The sequence below is a fragment of the Giraffa tippelskirchi genome, chromosome 13 (genome assembly GCF_054371585.1).
Source record: "Giraffa tippelskirchi isolate mGirTip1 chromosome 13, T2T-mGirTip1v1.2.pri, whole genome shotgun sequence".
NCBI lineage: Eukaryota > Metazoa > Chordata > Mammalia > Artiodactyla > Giraffidae > Giraffa > Giraffa tippelskirchi.
This window is the reverse complement of record NC_137287.1, coordinates 97,833,336-97,847,437: the sequence shown is the minus strand read 5'-3', so window position 1 is coordinate 97,847,437 and position 14,102 is coordinate 97,833,336. Positions and strand designations below refer to the sequence as shown.

At 49.0% G+C, this 14,102-nt stretch overlaps 1 long non-coding RNA gene across 2 annotated transcripts in view; it reads left to right on the top strand.

The window, feature by feature from the left end:
* LOC145533554 (uncharacterized) overlaps positions 1–12,998 on the top strand; it is a 34,000-nt gene extending 21,002 nt beyond the window's left edge. Inside the window, exons 3-4 of one of the 2 annotated variants that reach the window (XR_014074157.1) lie at positions 2,382–2,420; positions 11,132–12,998. This is a non-coding gene — a long non-coding RNA (uncharacterized LOC145533554). Of the gene's footprint in view, positions 1–2,381; positions 5,553–11,131 lie in introns of those variants that run through there. The other variant, XR_014074156.1, reaches the window with a different exon arrangement.
* The last annotated feature ends 1,104 nt before the right edge of the window (positions 12,999–14,102 follow it).

Sequence of the window (14,102 nt, the reverse complement as noted above, 5' to 3'; positions counted from 1 at the left end):
CAACTCCACTCTAGCAGTCACAGACATCTCCCGATGCGTCAGAGCACCCAGACCATAATCCAGAGTGAATGACATTTTTAAACGAGGTTTATAGATTTATTTGCCAGTGTCAGCATTTTGATCCTCATAGTAAGAATCCTACATTTGACAAGTGTTATTTAGGATGCTGTCTGATTGGGCTTCCCAGGAAAAGGACCACCTGAGAGTCTCTGGCCCAGCTACTGGATGGCCAGAATTAGTTGCACTCGCCCCACGTCCCATCAAACTCAATGGAAGGATGTTGTCTTTGCTCCTTGAACACTCACATCCTAGTCCTCACACTTGCTATGAAGTTATTGAATTGATTGCAGGGGATCGGCAATCCTACTGATAAGTGATCTCTCGGAGCCAGGCATGTGCCAGCGAGGTGTGAAGCTCTTAAATATTTGCTCAGCTAAGGCTGAGGCTGCTCATAAGCCAGAGAAAGGGCAGCGGGTAAACACCGCGAGCTGGCCACATGCTCTCCCAGGCAATGAGAACATCATCTGGGGCAGCTGCACGGGGAAGGGGGATAGCGCTCTGTGAATTTCAGCAGGAAGTCAACACTCATCACTCCTAAGGGAAAATGAAGAGACAGCCAGCCTCCTACATGTAGGTAAATACCAATTCCCAATGCGTGTTCCTGGGCACACTGCTATAATCCTCAGGGTTCTTCCAAGTCAAGAGATTGATTCCAACCACCTTAAGGGGAAGAGAAGGGATTTATTTTGGGAGCAATTGTCTCAACTCTGGCTATATATTAGATCATCTGAGATGATTTTTAAACACCAATACCCAGATCACAAGAGTCAGTTGTTAAATAATACTTTTTGTGGAGGTGGGGTTGTGGGAATTAGTACTTTTTAAAAACATTACCAGGAAATTTTAAGGTGCAGTAAAATCCCTGGTGGTCTGGTGGTTAAGAATATGTCTTACAATGCAGGGAATGCAGGTTCAATCCCTGGTCCGAAAAACTAAGATCCCACGTGCCATGGAGCAACTAAGCCCACAGGCCACAACCAGAGCTAACGAAGATCCCAGGTGCTGCAACTGATACCCGATGAAGCCACATGAATAAATAAAAACTCATTAAAACAAAAAGACGTAGTCGGGTTGGACTACCAGGGACTGAGGGGTCCGGAACATTCCCAGCAGGAAGGCAGCTAGAGAAGCAGACTTGGGAAGCTCCTGAAAGTCTTGAGGAGGGTCCAACAGGCGGGGCCCTCCATCCCTGCCGTCCTCAAGCCACGGACTCAAAGGCCAGAATTCTCAGAGCAAGTGGTTGGACTCAGATGTGGCCAGGCCCTCCGATGGCCCAGGGTGGAGGGAGAAGGCAGTCGCCCTGTCCCTCTGGCCTCCTGGGTAGGAGGTGGGCACTGGATCTGCTCCTGCCAGAGCCCTACATGACGAGGGCAAGGACAACTCCCCAGAAGGAAGCTGGAGTAAGGCCAGGAGGGGAGTGGATGCTGGGCCCCCAGGTGACTCCTACAGCTTTCGTCTCTGTCATCAGTAGTTCTGTATTATGGGGCGAAAATCACACGTATTAGTCTGTAGGTTAAAAAAAATTATACAACCTCTTTAAATGCAAGAATAGTCTATTCCACATTTTTTCCAAGATATTTTTAATAACCACAGAGCCCTTCTCCCCATCGTATGTTTGAAATTTACTATTTCGATCATTTTAAAGACAGTGTAGTGGCATCAAGTGGAAAAACCCCTCTATGAAGTTCTAGAGCTGGTTCACTTGATTGTCGTTTGTAGAGTGTCTGGGGTAGGCCAAGCCCTTCACAAGACACCAGGAGCCCAAGAAGGTGGATCCCTGGGGGGTGGGGGGATGGGCAGGATGCATCTTAGAGCATCGGTTCAATTTCCAGGGCGGCAGGCAGGACAACGATTCTGCCTGACCCGGGCTCCTGTGTCTCTTGGGGTTGGCGGGTGATCCTGTCTAACTTTAGAAGTTACAGCTTCCTATGTGGGGCAAAGCTGAGGTCAGTGTAGCTTGTGGGGCATGCATGTGTGCCCTGCCCAGCAATGAGCTTGTAGGGGGCCAGGAGGGGTAAGTCTGGCTGCCTGAGTGAGTGCTATTCACTCACACACCTACTGTTTGACTGTGGCCACACCAGTCCCCCAGGCTCATGTGTCTCACGGAAGAGACGGGGGTGCTTCCCACCTCACGGGCTGCCTGGCAGGTTAATTACATTAACAGACTCGCAGGGTGTTAGCAGGTGAGCACATGTGTCCATTTTGATTACGATACATCCTTCATCCTAACATGAGGTAGGCAAGTATATGAGAGCAGTTTGTGTGCCAAGTCCATTCTGTTACTGCAAGGGATTGATTTATTCTTTGGCTTTATTTTGCAGGAGTTTAAGCTGTTAAACCAAAACAATTTATGAATGAGGGTAAGTGTTTGTGTGTCTGCGTGTGTGTGTCTGCGTGTGTCCATTCTTGTGTCTGTGTTTGTGTCTCTCTGGGTGTCTGTGTCTCTGTGCAGGGATACAGGACTCATACTGTGTGCATGCATGTCCTTGTGTATGTGTGAGCAAGAATGAAAGGGGACCCAGAGAGCATCACTCTGGGCATTTTCTTTGCATGTCTCTCGTGGCAGGATTGATCTTTCCTGAAACCTTTTCACGTTTATACCTCCAGAACCTAGTGTGCTCGTGGTAAAAATTCGTACCAGGTAGCCACAGGTGGAATTCACCATCCTCAAGTTGCAGGAGAGTGAGCGAGAATAAATACACCTAAAAGAGATGGAGCTGAAGGCTATAAAAAAGGATAAAATACTGTCATTTGCAGCAACATGCATGGACCTAGGGATTATCACACTGACTGAAGTAAGTCAGAGAAAGACAAACACCATCTAACCTCACGTATAGGTGGAATCTAACACATGCTGCAAATGAACGTATCTATGAAACAGAACGGAGAAGGCAATGGCACCCCACTCCAGTACTCTTGCCTGGAAAATCCCATGGACGGAGGAGCCTGGTAGGCTACAGACCATGGGGTCGCTAAGAGTCGGACACGACTGAGTGACTTCACTTTCACTTTTCCCTTTCATGCACTGGAGAAGGAACTGGCAACCCACTCCAGTATTCTTGCCTGGAGAATCCCAGGGACGGCGGAGCCTGGTGGGCTGCCGTCTATGGGGTCGCACAGAGTCGGACACGACTGAAGCGACTTAGCAGCAGCAGCAGCAGCATGAAACAGAAACAGACTCACAGACACATAGAACAGACTTGTGGTTGCCAGGGGCGTGGAGGGTTGAGGGAGGGATGGAGTGGGAGTTTGGGTTTAGCAGATGCAAGCTAGTATATATAGAACAGATAAACAACATGGTCCTACTGTACAGCTCAGGGAAATATAATCAATATCCTGTGATAAACCATAAAGGGAGAGAATATTAAAAAGAATGTATGAGCATAACTGAGTCACTTTGCTGTACAGCAGAAATTAATACAAACTTGTAAATTAACCATACTTCAATAAAATAAGTTTTAAAAAAAAGATAGAGCTGAAGGCTATGTAGTTTCCCCACATGTAAGAATCCCCTGGGCTTCACGTCGGCCAGAACCCACACTTCCTGCGTAGAGGCCCAGGAATCTGTGTCTGCTTCCCACTTGGGGCAATGCAGTCCTGCTCCTGAGCTCCGGCCAGGCTGCCTGCACTCGGTCCTGCCCAAGCTGTCTCTGGCCCACCGTGTCGGCTCCTTCTCTCCATGTCAGCATTTCATACAGTCTCCACCCGCCAAGGGAAACAGCAAGACTCACCTGAAGGAGGGTGCATGTTCGTTCAGATCACCATCGACCCTCTGTCCACCAGGCTTAGGCTCTCGCTGCTCACTGCTCAGAACACGCTCAGGGTCCATGCATCAATTTCAGTTTAAAGATCCATCTCACACACTTTCTGAGCAAATTACATCAGATCAGGCAGTAACTGCCTTAAAAGGAGTTAATACTCTGGCTAAAGTTCCTGCATAAAGTAACCACACTAGCCAGGCTGGCTGCACTGAACCAATTTTCTGGGTCAGACAAGTGAGCACGTCAGCAGTGGGGCGTCTTTTTCAGAACTGGTCCTGGGAAGCCCTCTCACCTTGGAGCTCTGGATTTTGATTTATGGCAGAGGTAAGCTGTCCAGTGGTGGATGGTGAGGGGCTCTGATTGGGTGTGTGTCTGTTCAGAATGTGGAAAACATTGTTTGGGGAGTATTTATCATGTAAGCAACAATTTTTACAGCTAGAAATTGGAAAATTCTCAAAAGCCAATGGGATGGGGTAGAGAGGCAGATTAAGAGAAGTGAAACAGAAGTGAACTCGCCATCAGAAATGATGGCTGTAAGGCTTGTGCAGACGACTCCAGGCAGCTGTGGGCACCTGCGTGCAGCAGAATACTGTCCCCCAAAATATGCCCACATCTGAATACTCCACACTTATATGAGTTTGCCTTCCATGGCAAAAAGCGGCTTTGCAGCTATGATTAAGACTGTGAACCTTGGGGCTTCCCTGGTGGCTCAGTAGTGAAGAATCTGCCTATTGATGCAGGCGATACAGGTTCCATCCCTGTTCCTGGAAGATCCCACATGCCGAGGAGCAGCTGAGCTTGTGCACCACAACTATGGAGCCTGTGTTCTAGAGCCTGAGCTCTGCAACAGGAGAAGCCACAGCAACGAGAAGCTTTCACACAGCAACTAGAGAGTAGCCCATGCACAGAAACGAAGACCCAGCACAGCCAAAAATAAATAAAATTATTTTTTTAAAACGATTGCAAACCTTGAGCTGGGAGATGATCCTGATTACATGGGTGAACCCAAGGTCATGGTTCTTTGAGAGCAGAGCACCAGTCTTCACTGTGGTCACAGAAAGAGAGATGTGGTTGGTGATAGAGGGAGTGACAGAGAGACAATGTAGAAAGACTTGATCCACAGCTGCTGGATGTGAAGTTGGAGAAGGGGACTAGGAACCAAGGAATGCAGGTGCCTTGAGGAGACGGAAAAGGCCAGGAAGTGGACTCTCCCCCGGAGTCTCCAGGAGGACACAGCTATGTGGACACCTTGATCTTAGCCCCATGAGAACAATTTCAGACTCTGACCTCCAGACTGTGAGATAACACATCTCACTGTCTAAAAAAGCATTAGTCGCTCATTTGTGTCCGACTCTTTGTGACCCCATGGACTGTAGCCTGCCAGGCTCCTCTGTTCATGGAATTCTCCAGGCAAGAATACTGGAATAGGTTGCCATTTCCTCCTCCAGGTGATCATTCCCACTCAGGGATAGAACCCGGATCTCCTACACTGTAGGCAGATTACCATCTGAGCCACCAGGGGAGCATTTGTGGTAATTTTCTCCAGGATCCGGAGGAAAACTACCACAGCTCTACCATTGGGCTGCCCCAGTAGTTTAGACCACCCACATTCACTCCTGCAAAGTGGAGGCCGTGGGCATGTCTACACTGCAGGACTGGAGAGCTACATGAGATATTGCATGAGAAGTGTTTGCTCCAGTGAGTACTCCCTGTGAGCTAAGCTACAATTTAGAAAGGAAGTTTAAAAAAAGGAAAAAAATTTTAAAGGACAGAAAAAACAAAGGGTCTGTATGCCTCAAAATACACAATGTAGAATTCGTGATACTAGGAAGGCCTTCAGTCCTGATCGTGGAGACAGCAGGCTTATTGCAGATTTCTGTGTAACAGTTACAGATTTGCGGGTCAGTTATTCTCTGTGAGTGGAGCCGATGAGAACTTTCTGCCTCAGCCTCTGCACCCCTGGCTTCACTGTAGGTCCTGGGCTCCACCCTGGCTGGACTCTGTGCAGACACGGCCTCACTGACCTCCATGCAGTACCCGGGGCCTCAGATGATGGAACAGACACAAAATATACAGAGCAACCAAGTGAGAAAACAGCCTCGGCCCCAATCTGAGGTCAGCCCTCTGCCATCTCTTGACAATGCTGGAAGCAGCGGCATTGTTCCCGCACGAGAAGGAAAGATGTCTCATTTCCACGCACCTGAGCTTTGAGAAATGTGAACTGTTCTGTTTTCTTCTCACTTCCTGGAGATAAAAACCAAAGGCCTTGTATTGGGGCCTCACCATTTCTACACTTTAATTGTCCTTCGCCGCTTTTTGCAAGTAAATTCCTGCCTCTGCATAGTTTCCCTGCAACCTGCGCCCTTGTGCATCTCATGCGTCTTCATTTCCTTTGAGAACTTCCTCCTGCCGCCTTCCGTCTGGCCTGACTGGGACCATCTCTGCTGGTTGATGATGATGCCCAAACCTCTAACCCCCTGCCAGGCCAGGCAGCCCCTCCAGACCCAGTCGAGCTGCACATAGCTCCACTTAGTGGCTGAGAGCCCCAGGCGCACCCTGCTGCCCAGTCTGGCGAGGTTCCAGGACTCGGGGAGGATGCTTTCATTGAGGTCCTGTGTGGCAACCCCAGGGGCTGGGATGAGCCACATCCAGGCTGAATGGACCAGGTCTGGACTGAAGTTATCCCTCTGATGCTGAGTGATTGTGATGCTGTCACTGACTGAATAGGGTCTCTGGTGAGTGAGGGGTTAGAGCTCAGATCCTGACTCACCAACAGCCTGCTTCTCACCGCATCACAGGGCAGCATGAACCGAGATTCACAGTAGTGAGCAGTGGGGTGAGTGTGTGCACGTCCCGGCTGTCCCGACAGTGAGAAACTCATCACTCATCACTTCCGAGGCAAGTGCCAGGAGGCCCCAACTGAGGTGTAGCAAGCTAGGCCCTCTAGCATTTGCCCCCCGGCATGCAGGTCCCCCGGGCTGCCTGCACTTTCAGAGCCCGGAAATGAGGGCTGCTACACATCTGCAACCTGGGCACCTCCCTGGTCTCACCTGGTCCCAGTCCCGGCTCTCAGTGTTGGACTCATGGCCCCCGGATTCATATTCATCCCAACTGCCCGGGATGAGCCCCTGGCATCTCCCACACCCAACCCAAAAGCTCTCCTGGGTGCATTCAGAGAAGGTGAAACACCCGGTCCAAGAAGCCTCAAAGGAGGGACCTCCCTCGTGCTGCGTGGCCACGACTCCATGCCCTCAATGCAGGGGGCCTGAGTTCGACCCCTAATCAGGGAAACTAGATCCCGTAACTCAGACCTGGCGTAGCCAAACAAATAAACACATTTTTTTAAAGAAGCCTCAAGGGAGGCTGGACTTGGAGGGAGTGAATGGTCAAACTCAGGCCAAATCCAGGTCAGCTCAGGTCAGTGCAGGCCACACCAGGTCAGTTCACTCTGAGTGGCCTTCGGCAACTCTGTCACCAAGTGAGTAGGTCACTGAGTTCCAAAGACAGGGGAAACTGAGGGTGCAGCCCAATTCTATCCTGTCTGAGGATCTCTGACTGCTCATAAAGAGTACATCTTCCCCAACTAAATGCTGCCTGCTGAAGGGTCCGACAGAGATGGGCGCCCAGTAAGCGCCAAAACAAAGGCCCTGCCAGGTCCTCACACTCAGCGCAGCTGTTTGACAGCATGTCTGCCGCAGCATCATTACGCTGCCAGCAACTTGACATCACTTTCAAACCACGGCTTTATTTCAATAATTATAAAGTGTTCTGGCCTTTGACAAATAAATGGGAGGCCTTCCCGCATGCCAGCAGAGCGGGGAGAGGCAGTGTTATTAGGGCTGGGCCGTGCCCTACCACCCGCTTTCTGTTCGTCCTAATTTGTGTTTGCCCAGAACCACGGGAAACCCAGAGACTGGCAGACTCGTTACTCACTTTTCACCCCCATCAATCTCGGGGAGGTTTGACATGATTGGATATGAGTTTGGGGTGAAATATTCAGATTTCATATTCTGATGAATGGGGAAAAAATTGCCCAGAGAGAATACAGAATGATGTGCATTTGCACGTTTCAGGAAAACAAACATCACCTTCGCCAATCCCTATTTCTACCTGCTGTAAGAATTTTCTGCAAATCTTCAGTGTTTGGCAAGCAAAGATCACTGGATGTGTAGGACTCCTCTCTGTCCCAAGCTCACAGGGAGAGATTTGTCCGTTTCTGAGCATCATCTGCCTCCTCAGTAGTAAAGAATACACCTGCCAACACAGGAGACGCAGGTTTGATCCATAGATCAGGAAGATTCCCTGGAGGGCATGGCAACCCACTCCAGTAATCTAGCCTGAAGATCCTACAGACAGAAGAGCCTGGCAGGAACTACAGTCCATGGGGTCACAAAAGAATCAGATACAACCAAGCATGCATGCACGCCCTGAACTGTGGGAAGGTTATTTACAACGTGTACCCTCAAGGACCCAGGCAGACAATCCGCCTGGTGGCGGGGCAGGAGCCTCCCCCAGCACTGTAAGTGTAACAAGGTCTTGATGCTGAATGAGACTGGAGAGCTCCTCAAATCTCACAAAGCTCAAATGTAGCTGTGGACAAGCGTCAGACCCCTGAGGGCTGCTAGAAGCACAGCTGTATGGTTATTCTCACGTGACAGCTCAGGATCACCAGCCCCTCAAGCTGTCACTTCTGAGAGATGGGAGCTGTGCCCATGGATGCCGTGCCTAAGTTTTTCCATCCGTAAATGAGGGGCAGCCTCATGGTTTCATGTCAGCCTCCTTGGCTGGAAGATGGGATGGAGAGATGCAATTTTGTCTGATAACTTCCCCTCCTGGAAGCATTGACTCAAACTAACCACCTGCAGAGACACCCTCTCCTCTTCCTAGCCAGGTAGCGCCAGGGCGTTGGGGTCAATTGGCGATACATCGCAGTTGTTAGAAATCTCTGTCTCCTGAAAACTAATCTCTGGTCTCCAAGCTTAGCCAGCTTCAGCTATGTGCTATACTACACCTCCTCAACCTCGCATTATTAATTTCATTTATAGCAGAACCGATAACTCACACATTCAAGGCAGTTTGTCATGCATACCTGTAAATAGATTGAAAGTCTACTGAAGCATGCTGGGTAAACACGAAGCCAGTCTGCTCGTCTCCTGGCCCCGCGCCAAGTGCTTTAGAGCCAGGCGATATTTTCTGTAATGTGTGTGAATTTATGCCACCCCCGGGCCCCCACCTCCGTCACCCCTGAAATTCCATTTAGTCTTGGCGTTACTGCTCGCGCCGCTCTGTTGGAGCCGCACCCCGTGAAGGTGAAAAGTCTCACACGTCATCTTCCTGTTGATTTAGAAGAGACACCTCCACGCCGCTCTGTTCTCTCAGCTGGTCGCTGCTCAGTGATCTAAGCTGAAAGCTCTCTGCCCTGTAGGAGGGGCGCGCATGCTGCTGGGCTGCCTGGGCAGAGGGGCTGGTGCAGCAGGAGTCGCAGAGCTCGAAGGAGGTTGGGGTGCACCCTTCCACGCTGCCCCACAGCGGCCTGGAGTCATTGTCACAAGGAGGGTCCTCGATGCAGCAGTCTGAATACTTAAACTGGTTCTGGCCAGAAATGCAAGCTGCTTGCTTAAAGCAAGTCTTTTATTTTTTCCTTTTAGGGCTGCAACTAAACAGAGCAAAATGGACCTCTAGGTATTTTACAAATATATGGACCTTTTAACCCCTTGAGCCTGTACCCCGACATTTACCCCATAGATATACTCGTATATACACTCACAGAGGACACACCTATGTGGTAAGGGCTGCCTTGGCTTGTGAGGGAAGGACTCTAGGCCCAGGCCTGAGCACTTGGGCTCAGAGCTACTGTTCTGTGGGTGTCTGAGTCCCCTGTTTCCAGCATCTACCCCTCTTCTCCTGGTAACAGACTCGCAGTGTTCACTGGAGGTAATCTTCCCATCAGTGAAGTTCAGATGCCCCTGCCTCCATGTGGTCATGTGACCCGGACCTGGCCAATCAGAGCATTGAGTCACCCTGGCACAATGACTAGTTCAGGGAGCTAAGATCACCAGCTTGGTCCAATGTAGTTCATTGTAGGATTCTTGCTGCTGTGTTACTGGAAAGGCAGGGCATACACATTGAGCTGCTAATATAAACAGTAAACATCTTGCTACTAGAAGGAGAAAACTTCTTTCAGAATGAAGTTGTATGTACAATACAGAAGGGGACAAAGCCCAATGGTCAAGTAAAGTCTATCCAGCACCTGGATCCAGCCATACCTGAAGCCATTTATGTCTTGGCTTATGGGTTACCTGAGCCAACACATATTTTTCTTAAACATAAGTCAGTAGGACTTGGGATTCACTCTCTTTTGATCAAAAAACTATACTCTGATAATACAGCTTAGAACCCAATCACCAAGCACCAGAATTTCCCCAACCCTTTGCAATTGTTTTAATTTTCTTGCAACCACGAGAGTCTGATTCAAAATTCTTACAGTTTTAGGATCTCTTTAAGTGCTATTGTTTGTAAATCCAACCTCTCAGGCAGTCAGAGTGAAAAAGGATCAGTATATATGAAAGAAATGCATTATTTTAAAATGAAAAGGGGAAGGAGGTTTTCTCCATGGTCTTTTCTTTGCAGCTGTGATCACCTATTCCTCTCTTATCCCCAACCCACTTTCTCTTGCTTTAGAGGTAACCCAACACTCCAAAAGCCTCTGAAAAGAGTGAAAGTGTTGGCTTCTCACTTGCCTCTGACTCTTTGCGACCTCATGGACTGCAGCCTGCCAGGCTCCTCTGTCCATGGGATTCCCTAGGCAAGAATATTAGAGTGGGTTGCCATTTCTTTCTCCATGGTATGGGATCAAATCTGGGTTTCCTGCATTGCAGGCAGATTCTTTACCACTTGAGTCACCAGGGAAGCCCATCCTAGCCTGTAGATTTTATTTCCAACTCTCCCAGCTCCTGACCTTGGATTCGGAGAAATGGGCAGATGACTGAACTCTCAGCCCAGCGGGCTGCCACTGGTCCCATTCTCCCAACAGAGGAAGCATGTATGAATACCATGCGTGAATACACTTGACTTAAGTTGAACTACTAATGTTACTCTTTTTTACATAGCTGGAGTCCATGACATTTTGAACACAACAGGAAAATCTATATAAATGAGCACACATAATTACACAGAAGGCCACACAAACACACCCCTAGACCTGGCAGGTTTGTCTCAAATCTTGTGACACAGGTGGCCCCAGTCCTGACTCTGTTCTAACATCAGGAAATCAGCCGGAGCTCAGAAAATATTTGGGTTTCTCATTACAGTGAAAAACGCCAGCTGGGCTGAAGGTACGTGTCTACCGATGAATGGAAGATTTCCCTGATTGAGATGAGCCTAGAAGGTAAGAGGCCCAATGTCAGATGTGTATGTGTGTGTGTGCATGTGTGTGTGTGTGTGTGCATGTGTGTGCACTCAGTTGCTCAGTCATGTCCAACTCTTTGCCACCCCACAGACTGTACCCACCAGCCTCCTCTGTCCATGGGATTTCCCAGGCAAGAATACTGGAGTGGGTTGCCATTTCCTACTTCAGGGCACCTTCTTGACCCAGGGATCAGACCTGCACCTCCTGCATCTTCTGCATTGGCAGGCGAATTCTTTACCACTGAGCCATGTGGGAAGCCACAATGTCAACTGAGTCGTTAGTAAACCTGGATTTGGACTCTTAACTTATATAAATGTGGCTTAAACTTTCTGTTTGCCTCTGCCACACTTTTAGTGAGTTTCAGTGCAGCCAGCAACATGGTTTTGCAGAGTCTATTGCTGTCGTTGTGGAAGACACAGGGCCAGTCTCTCCTGATGCAGGGATGCCCCTGGGGAGGAGGTCCCACTGAACATCCATGTGGACTAGGTCTTGTGTCCTCTAGTCTTAGCTGGATTCCCTGAAAGCAGTGCCTGAGACAGAAACTAAGGGGCAGACAGTTAATTTAAAGATGCTCTCTACTTATTTCTGCATGTTGTGTTTTTTTTAACCCTGCAAGTTTACTGAATTATTCATTCTAACATGGTTTGTGTGTGTGTGGAGTCTTCACAGTTTTCTACAGGTAAAATCATGTTATGTACAGACAGAGATAACTCTACTTATTCCTCTCCCATTTGGATGGCTTTTCTTTCTTTTTCTTGCCCAGTGGCTCTAGCCAGGACTTCCAGTGCTATGTTGAATGGAAGTGATGAGAGTGGGCATCCTTGCCTTGTTTGTGATTGTGAAGGAAAAGTTTCAGTTTTTCACCCTTGAGTATGATGTTAGCTGTGTGCTTGTCATATATGGCCTTTATTATGTTGAGGGTTTCTTTTTATTCCTAGTTCCTAGGAATTGTTATCATAAGAGGATCTTGAATTTTGTCAATCACTTTCTCCAAATCTACAGATAATAATTATGTGATTTTTTTTACCCTTACTTCTGCTAATGTGGTTTTTTGTTGTTGTTCAGTCCCTAAGTCATGTCTGACTCTTTGCAGCCCCATGGACTGCAGTGCACCAGGCTTCCCTGTCCTTCACTGTCTCCCATGAGTTTGTTCAAACTCATGTACATTGAGTTGGTGATGCCATCCAACCATCTAATCCTCTGTCACCCCCTTCTTCTCCTGCCCTCAATTTTTCCCAACATCAGGGTCTTTCCAGTAAGTTGGCTCTTTGCATCAGGTGGCCAAAGTATTGGAGCTTCAGCTTCATCATCAGTCCTTCCAATGAATATTCAGGGTTGATTTCCTTTAGGATTGAGTGGTTTGATCTCCTTGCTGTCCAAGGGACTCAAGAGTCTTCTCCAGCACCACAGTTTGAAAGCATCAGTTCTTTGGCGCTCAGCCCTCTTTATGGTCCAACTCTCACATATGTATATGACTACTTGAAAAACCCATAGTTTTGACTATAGCTTGTACAGGCAGCTCTTGGGACAAACCACCTCCACAAAGTCACATTTGGAAGGTTTCCTTCCTCAACTGTGCGACTGGACTATTGGGTAGCCCAGCCTCCCAGAGGTCACCTCTTCAATCAAAGGTCACTCCGCAGGGGCTGGGGCCAGTGTCATGGGGTCTAGCCTCTGATGTTGGGGAAGCAGGAAGTTTCAGAAGGATAGAAACACATCCCTGGCTTGGTTCCTACATAGAGACTCTTTATACCCCACTTTTCCCAACAGATTTTCCTCTCTGGAGCACATGTCTATGCACGGAGCAGTAACCAGCAACGAATGTCCCCAGTTGCCTCTGTGCTTGCTTCAGACCCCAAGGGGCCTCATCCCAGGCCACTCAGGACAGAATCCCAAGGACGGACATGTAGCCAGTATTTATTCTCTTGAAACGTGCTGTTTCACTCTTTTTATTGGTCTTTCCCCACTTCCTCCCTGTCTCCTTCTGGGGTTGGAGAAGACGTGAGCTGAGATGCACAACTCCCATTTTGCTTCCCCTGCAAACAAGAGTGTGATCACAATAACACCTTCCATATGTGAAGGGCAGGCGTGAAAGGGCTGGCATGCCGAGCTGAGGCCTCCTGGGAACGGCCACTTCCTTCCAGCTGCACAAGGAACACAGACCTCATTAGGGGCACAGTCAGACGTCCAGGGTCCAAGTCTTGTGATTACGGCTGAGTGGGTGAGAGGCCGGGCTGACTTGGCTGTCTTGGACTGGCTGTCCTCTGCGGGCATGGGAAGAACAGCCCCTTCTCCCTCCCAAACAGCATCACAGGGTGGCACAGCCTGCAAGCTCACTTGCGTCACAAACCATGGAAGTGTGAGTGTGTCTCACCCAGAGCAGCTAAGTGAGCAGTTGGGGTGGATCTGAGGCTCCCTGCCTCCGCAGCAGGTGTGTAACAGTTAGCTAAGCACCACTGAGTAACAAATCACCCATGGCTCAGTGTCTTAAATCATCCACCTCAGATTGTACCTCACAGTTTCGCGGGTCAGAAATTCAAACAGGAATTCTGCTCCATGTGACGTCAGCAAAGGTCCTTCAGCCATGCGATAGAGTGTTGCATGCTCAGTCACTCAGTTGTGTCTGACTCTTTTGTGACCCCATGGACTGTAGCCCATCAGGCTCCTCTGTCCGTGGGATTTTCCAGACAAGAACACTGGAGTGGGTTGCCATTTCTTCCTCCAGAGGATCTTCCCAACCCAGGGGTCAAACTCACATCTCCACATTGGCAGGCAGATTCTTTACCCCTGAGCCACCTGGGAAGCCCTAATTTGGTGATAAAAAGACATGGGGGAAACGTGAATGTGAATGCATGTTGCCAACTGAAAGAAGC